This window comes from Diachasma alloeum, unplaced genomic scaffold (genome assembly GCF_001412515.2).
Source record: "Diachasma alloeum isolate Michigan unplaced genomic scaffold, Dall2.0 Dall_scaffold_00376, whole genome shotgun sequence".
NCBI classification, from domain to species: Eukaryota; Metazoa; Arthropoda; class Insecta; order Hymenoptera; family Braconidae; genus Diachasma; species Diachasma alloeum.
Genome location: NW_021680515.1, coordinates 260241 through 268790, shown reverse-complemented (window position 1 = coordinate 268790; position 8550 = coordinate 260241).

Genomic DNA, 8550 nt, shown 5'->3' with positions numbered 1-8550 from the left:
TGTTTTGCAGGGGGAGATGCTTAGTCCTCTCCTCTTCATTCTATTTTTACATGATAAAGGTATAGTAGGTCTTAATATTGACGAATACTCTGATTTACTTTGTTTACCGGGATTGGCTAATCATTTGAATTCAGGGCCAATGTCAAGGCACAAGAGAAATGGAGCGAGATGGCATGTGATCGAGAGAGCTATAACCACTTTCGCCTTCCTCATCACTTCCATCTCTACCGTCAGACGTTGTACATTGTTCAATTTCTAAGACTTGTGTGGGTCTAATTATTCGTCAGAAATTGAACGTGTGGAATTCTACGGGAGATTTGGGAGGAAAAGGCAAACTGGGTGAATCTGCGGCGATACTCTGGCGAATTAGAGACTGTTCTCGGTGAAAATACCAGACGAAATATCCAGGCGAATCATCCAGGTGGTATTTAATGGGCGCGCACGTGGCGAACCACTCCAGACGACAACATCGTGAGCCCGTAGGAATATTTAGTAGCGTGAGTGTGCACAGGTCAATAAGTGATTTCTGGTGCGACGTTAATATACGTGAGAAAAAGGGGCAAGTTAGGCTCTTTCGGGGCTCTTGTCGGCTTCCCCGACAGAAGAAAAACTCTTGCCAATGGAGGGTATTGACTCCATTTGGTAATCGCGTCGCGAAGTCGAGTCGGTGTAATTGCGGAGCGATTTATTAAATTATTTTGGGTGTACCAAGCGATACGTCGGAAAATCATATTATAAAACAGCGACCGGCGGTCATTAGGGATTTTTGTGAGATATTTATAATTTGGATGTATTACTTTATTTTTTTCTATTATTTCATCATTGTTCTCTGGGGGCGCGAGTGAGAGAGAAATATATCTCGGCTGGTATTGCAAGTAAGAGACCTTGTGAAAGCCCACGTGGTATCTCCGGACCTGCGTTGGGTACATTTGCCGTCTGTAAATGAATAAAATAATAACCGAGCCTCTCCATTGTTCTGCGGAAAGCAAATTATTCATTAATTTTCAGTAATAATCATTTTTGGATTGTGGCGAGTCTGACGGACCGGAATTTGCCGGAAACTGTTATTTTGGTTTTTCTTATTTTGCATTCACTTTTCTCTCAGAGTTTTGATATTGAACAAAAGTATTATTTCGTTTTCACTACTGTAATTTTAGTTGTTAGTTTGGGTGACGACCTGCTTCTTTTGGATTTATATTAATTTTCTTCATTCATTTCGTATCAGTTTTAGAATATAGGATTCTTTGGTTATTCGACTCGCTTCCTCTATTTATTTTTGCTGAACTATCTGCTCTCCCCAAAAATGAAGTAATTAAGTTGAATACATAGGTAAGGGTGTGCATTGTACTGTGTGCGTCCGGAAGGCGAAGATTTCTCAGGAAAGTATCTTTCTATTATTGATTTTCTTTTGGGGCTTTATTGTCCGAATCGGGAATACGTAATTGAATAATTCCAGTGAATGTGGAGAGACCATTTTGGGGCTTGGATAGATAATTAAACAGTTAGTTATTTCTTGGGGAATTCAAAAGTTCTGAGGAGACATATATTGTACATTTTTACAATCGAACATTACACTTAATAAGCTTTAGCTTCTTTGAGGCACAAGAGGCTCCACTCATTGTCGTAAATGGCAATAAACCATAATTAAGGGGTTCTTGACGTGAATCGCGAGAACAGGAATATCAACCCGTTGCTATGCGCGTAACTTCTTCATTGTCAATCCAAATAACACAACAGTTGCAACATTGAAAAGTCCATGGGCGTTTTATATAGTGAAACTATGGACAGTTTTTGGATTTGTCTTTCCGTTCTCATAATATTAAATGTGGTTCATTGGAAGGCAGTGGAGGGGGAAGCGACGTTATGTATAGATACATGGTGCGCTTGGCCTGATGTTTTGCAGTCAAACCTTTTCTTGGCCATGTAGGACTACCGTGTATCTCGATTTGCTTCTTTCGAAAACTCCGTATGGACGGTTATGCATATTCGGATCAATCCAGATAGAAGACGCTGAGACAACCATTTTGAACAAAAAATATAGAAATCGATGCAGTACTTTTTGAGATATTGACCAAAATAGTGTTTTACAAAAAGTGGAATATCTCGGAAACTACTGGACCGATATCGCCCAGGCAAAGTGCCAATATTTGGTGTTTAAGGAAACAAGAAATTTAAGGAAAAAATTGAAAACGGTGCATGAATGACTATACATATTCCGATTGATCTAGACAGAAGATGCTGAGATGAGCATTTTGAAAAAAAAATTGGAAATTGGTCAGGTAGTTTCTGAGATATTGACCGAAATAGTTTTATACTAAAAGTGGAATATCTCAGGAACTACTGAATCGATCAGGCTGAAACTGTGCACCAAAGTTGTCTTCAACAGTTCCTATTATAACCCATAATTTAATATATTTATCAATAAATTTCACCGTACTAATGTTATATTTTCTGAAAAGTGATGACCCAAAAATCGAACTGTCAAACCCGGACATACAGACAATTTCTAAAAACATAATTTCTTTACGTTTCATACCATTCTACATCATTTCCAGGCAAAATTTGAGAATATCAAAATTCGACGAATGCAAAACGCTTTCATTCGGAAGCAAAAACGGTAAAAATAGATTTTTTACCCCGGTGGAAAAGCCGTATTTAAATTGTATTTAAAAAGTATATATAAAATACATTGTAAATATTCGTAGAATGCAAAAAAAATGAAAAGTTCAATAAAATTTTTACGAAAAATACGTCAAATAAGTAAAATAAGTAGGCGACAGGATGTATGCAACTGCACATGTGTTATTAAGTTCTATGTGAATCTCTTTTTTTGCTATCAATAAATTGATGATAGGCTTTCGAATGATTTGGGCAGGATATTTCTTTTAGTAGAAACCTGTACCAAATTTCGAGTTAATATCTTTTTTCTTTTAAGAGGTAGAGCTCGTGTAGACATTTTGAACGAATGCAATGCTCCCATTCTAAAGTTATAAACGGACGGAAATTGAACATAAATCTGTAATTATAGTATACTTATTACAAAAAGTACAAAAATTGACACAACATTGAATATCTCAGGAACTACCCATCGGATTCAGCCCAGCAACGATCCGCATCAATATAAAATTTCTGCAATATTACAAGGATTTGACTCTTACATTACTGAAGGTTTAAAATATGTTGATTCAATTTTTCAAATAGAATATTAGGTGTATAACTCAATTTTTCGCTTTTTTGTCAAAAATATGTCACATTATAAAATATATGAATATTAGATCAATCCTTGAAATATCGTCCATCGTTTTCGCTGATCTGGTGCCATCGATCGGGCGATATACGAATGCCATCGCGAAAAAAACTTGCAGGCTTTGGGGCGATGAAGTCATCGACGAATTTTTGTACATCGTCCAGAGTTTGGAAGCGGCTTTCCTCCAAGGCGCGCTACATGGATCGGAACAGATGGCAATCGGAAGGGGCCAAATCCGATGAATAAGCCGCGTGCGGGACAACCTCTCAGCCCAAGCTTAAAATGGTTTTCTGAGTCGCGCAATCAACATGAGGTTGAGCGTTACCATGGAGCAGTATGACTTTCCGGATCCCTTGCCCAGTAAACGTCCTCTTCTCATCAAGTACCTCACTGGATTTGTTCAGTTGTCAACTGTAGCGTTCTGCAGTAACTGTCTGACCTGTTTCCAAAAGTTCATAATACATTACACCCTTCATATCGTACCAGATGCAGAGGAGAACTTTTTTCAAGTGAATTTTTTGTTCGGAACTCGATATCGATGGTTGTCCGGGATCCACCCATGACTTTTTGCGTTTGCGATTAGCAGAACATATCCATTTTCCATCTCCCATCACAATATTTGACAACAAATTTTTCTTTCGGCACTTGAGGAGCAGCGAAATATAATTGTTCATGCGTTGACGGAAGTTATGTTCGGTCAGTTCGTGTAGAACCCATCTTTCTACTTTTGTATTTTTCCCATTGCGTGTAATCGTTTAGAGACTGCGGCTTGAATAACTTCTGGCTGAGCTGCATGCTCTTTTTGGGTTTGCGTTGAGTTCTTGTCGAGTACTTTTTGCAATTCTGCATCTTCCAATTTCAGAGGCTGTCCAGCAAGTTCCTGGTCACCGAGATCGACATCACTATTTTTTAAGCGTATATACCAATTTACACGTATCATAAGATACAATATTACTTCCGAGAGTGGAACAAATCGAATTATGGGTTTCAATGGCTTTTTTTCTTTGTTGTAACTCATAGAGAATACAGTGCCGAATGTGCTGCATATCGGTCGCGATCGTGTATACGACTATCTTGTCAAGTTATATAGCTCTATAGCGTATTAAAAATTGTAAGGTTCACTACTCAAAATCGTAAACGGGCATCTAAATATTGAAATTTAATAAGACACCGCACTCAATGAAGAAAACGGGAAAGATTAAGTTATACACCTAATAATATTACGAATCTAATTTTTTACAAATAATGATATATTCAAAATTTATTAATATGAAACTGCAAATTTACAATTAAACGAATAATTCAAATTCCTTGAAAGGGGATTTTTGACTACAGAAGTAATCATCAATCTTCCTACCTCGATTATTGATTGATAAAATAGTTGAAATTTTGAATATTTGAATTGATGATCTTTAAGTACTCAAAAAATTCAAGAGTGATGTTATCTATGAAGCTACAATATTTAACCGTAATAAAATATTACACATTTGACTATTTATGGAGGGTATGTCCAATTCGGGAACCGGACATGCTATCAAATATGTTCACGCTTTATGTTGATAGGGTTATCATCATAAATTGTTCCATGTCTTCCACTATTCTTCAAATGGCAATTATTTATCTATATTATTTATAAAGAATGGGAGTCATAAATTTGAGGGGCCCATGCGGATAGAGCCGTCACCGGACGTGTTTTCAAAGTATTCCAAATTGTTCTTTCAATTATTTATTTTTTAAAGACTCAAAAATTGTTTCGTCAGTCATACATTGAGGATCCTATAGGTCTAAGCATTAAACGATAATAAAACTGGTCATTGTTATCGTTACTGGCCTGAATTGAGTGAATTTCTCAACAACCTACATTGGAGGTTAGGAGCTCCAGACAGTGGAATGAGTAAACACGGGGATGAACAAACGAAAAATCAGATATTGGATATAGTTAACACCCCTAGTTCATCAGTATCAGACGAGGACTCTCCTTTTTCTGCCAACTCATCCAACTCCATGTTGAAATATTCTAATTCTCCCTGTAGTATTTTAGCGTGGTCCTGTCTACTAGTGCCCCAACCGGCTTGTTCTAGACCAAAAGAGCGAAATCCTGTCACCGTTCCCAAGAACGGTCGTCTTGTTAAATCCCAAGAACTCGACGACGAGCCCGTTCTGACTCCTTACCTACCATCATTGATTTATACAGCGAAAGGAGCAGAGACACAGCCGGTCTAGATTCGGACTCTGAGGATTATAACCTCTCCGACAATACAACACGTGATCTCAAGAAGCTTAGCAGGTCTCTCAGTGCCCTAGACTTTATCTCAGATGCTCGTAGCTAATGACTGTATCTCCTCATCCATATTTTCCAGCAATGTCTTCCTCTGATCAATCCTACAGGGTCCCGTGGGACACCCGGAGCCTGAAATCAGCCTGAAATCAGAGGAAAAAATTAAACAGTTGGTTGCGAAATACTCAGAAAGGGACATACTCATATCGACGCTCCTGAAAATTAATTATTTCGGTGTTGCTGGTAAAGCCAAATCTGATGCAATTAAGCAGTGGCTGAGAGATAACAATAAAATTATGGAAGACCAGCTTGACGGATTCAAGAAGTTCATTGAAGTCAAAGAAAAGCGAATGAATAAACAAATTGAGACTTTAAGCGCGAAGATATCGACCTTGAAAGCTAAACTCATTGAGATCATAAAGAATCCCGTCAGCAAGGCCCTAGATGAAAGAATGAATAAGCTTCGCTAGTGCATTATGAAGAATAAATTTAAACTTGTTAAAACCAACGATAAACAGATCTTCATTGATCCTGATCTGATCTCTAAAGAGCAAGAAATATATCGTGAGGGGAGACTGCTAGCGAAATCTGCCAAACTTCAGCGGAAAAAAGTCAAGATTAGGTACAAGGTTCAAATCATTGATATCTGGTGGACCTGGGACTACGAATTGAACAAATTCACCCCGATACTCGAACTGGCCGCCAGACCCACCAGCAAATCTCGTACTCCCTTCTCACCAATTAGAAAATCTTCAAAAACTAATGAGAGCAAGCAGATCGATAGTAATTAAGGTTCAATTTTGGAATGGGCAAGGTATGGTCAATGTTACACAAAACAAATTTAGCTTGGATTTACAAGTTTTGCGTCTTTCAGAAACAATGTTTCTGAACTTTTCTCCTCATTTAATCCCTTCGAATTTCAGAGTTCACCCCAGGTTCTGATCTCCAGCTGTTCGCGATAGAACAAGAGGTAGAAGCAGTGGTGGTTTACTCTGCCTAGTAGGTAACGATCTTCACCGAGTCATATTGGAGTCCTGTCTCTGGTGGATATTTTGCCGGATAAAGTCGTTTACTTGGAATGCCATTATTGGATCGTTCTACTACTGTCCTACTCTCCAACTGGATCAGATCCTACCCTTGCTTCAATCAACCATCACCAGCGGGAGATCGAACAGCGATTACGTCAATGATACTTTGATTCTAGGCGGAGATTTCAATGTTTCAATTGCCCATTATGCGGATGACATTCTTCCCGAAGCCACTTATGGTACCAGTGTCAGCGAATCCAGAAGCTTCTCAGTGGACAAAACCAATGCTGAATGTGAGCAGTTGATGTCTTTTATGTTGGATAATGATTTTTGCTTACTAATAGAAGAACCAAATCTGACACCCCAGCGAAATTTACTAGTAACAGAAGTTCGAATACTTTCGATCTCATCTGGATCAGTGTGGACAAAATCGAAGTCATTCAGGACCTGGAGGTTTCCTCAGACTTCGTAGGATCTAATCATTTACCCGTATCACTTACACTGCTGGACGTATTGGAAGAACTGGTCGCAGAAGAATCCATTCTCGATAGCTCCCCTGCAATCCCTCGAAAGAATAAATTAGGTACAACCCTCCAGTGGAAACCGTTTCTCGCTAACGTTTATGTAGCATATCTGAGCACCTCCTCTAGTCTTCCGAAGGAGTCAAACTGTCTCACTGTGGAAGAAAAGAATTGTAACCTCCTGGATGGCATCAGGGAAGCTGCTCTCGAATCCTCAATGATCAAACCACCCAAAAAACACAGTTTGCAAGGAAACCCCAACCAAAGCCTTCGTGGTTCGATGATGACGCTCACTGCGGCAAAAAAAAGATTATAAAATGATTTAAACAATGATACACTCCCTACACAGATATCCAAATCGCCAGGGAGTTCAAGGAACTAAATAAATCCTATAAAAAAATTATTAGGACGAAAAAGGGATCGTTCAGGAAGACAATTATTAATGGCTTCGCAAACGTCAGGATTAGAATCGAGTTCTGGGATATGGTCAGAAAAGCTAAAGGATAGTTCCGTAGAATAGAACACATCAAGATTCCCGGATGGAACAACTTCCTTTCACGGATTTACTCGCCTAGAAGTTCTATCCTCCTTGGCATGGTACCAGGCTTCAATCCAGTCATGGATGAAGTAATCACCATTCAGGAACTTGATAAAAGTTTGAAAATAACGAAACTTTGGATATCCCTTTGAAAAGCAGGGCGACTACCCTCCACCAACCACGAGTTCACCCTCAACGGATTCCCGGTCAACATCGTCTCGGAGTACACTTACCGGGCAGTCAAGTTTACCCCTTCAGCAACCGGTAGAGCTGCTACCAATGCTGCAGTATCTCGATCCCGTATTGCCTCGGCTTCTGTTCTGCGGATCTTCGCCAACATTGGCACGGATTCCTGAGACGGCATGAGAAAATTGAACTCCAGTATTGTGACCTCCACCCTGCTGTGCACCTCTTCACTGTGTGCTCTTCGTGATTTGGCAACACTCGAAACTGCCCAGTTGTACTTCCTCCAACGCCTCTTCAACCTCCAGAGAAATACCCCTAGTTACGCAATTCGGCTGGAAACTAGTGTTATGAGGATTTCCATTGAGATTATTAGATTGGCTCTCAAGTGGGTCGTCAAGATCCTCAAAATGTCAGCTGACCATCTGCCCAGAATCTGCCTTCTAAGACGAATCAGCCTGGCTTCCTTCTTGAGTGCGGACCCCTCCGCCAATGCCAGACTGGATCTTGCAGCTGAAGCGCTGTCTGGATAGAACTGACTGTTCGGATCTCTGGGTAAACCTGAATCCTTACTGGTAGCAAAGGAGGATTCCGGACATTGTCCATGAGCTAGCGGACAGGGAGAGATAGGAAGACTATCTCCGCTACCTTTCTTCTACTTCGTTGTTACTCAAGACCTTCAAATATCTTTTGGACAACTTCGAGGATTTCTACCCGGAAAGATACTCGAGTTCTTGAGAGCAAAAATCCAACTG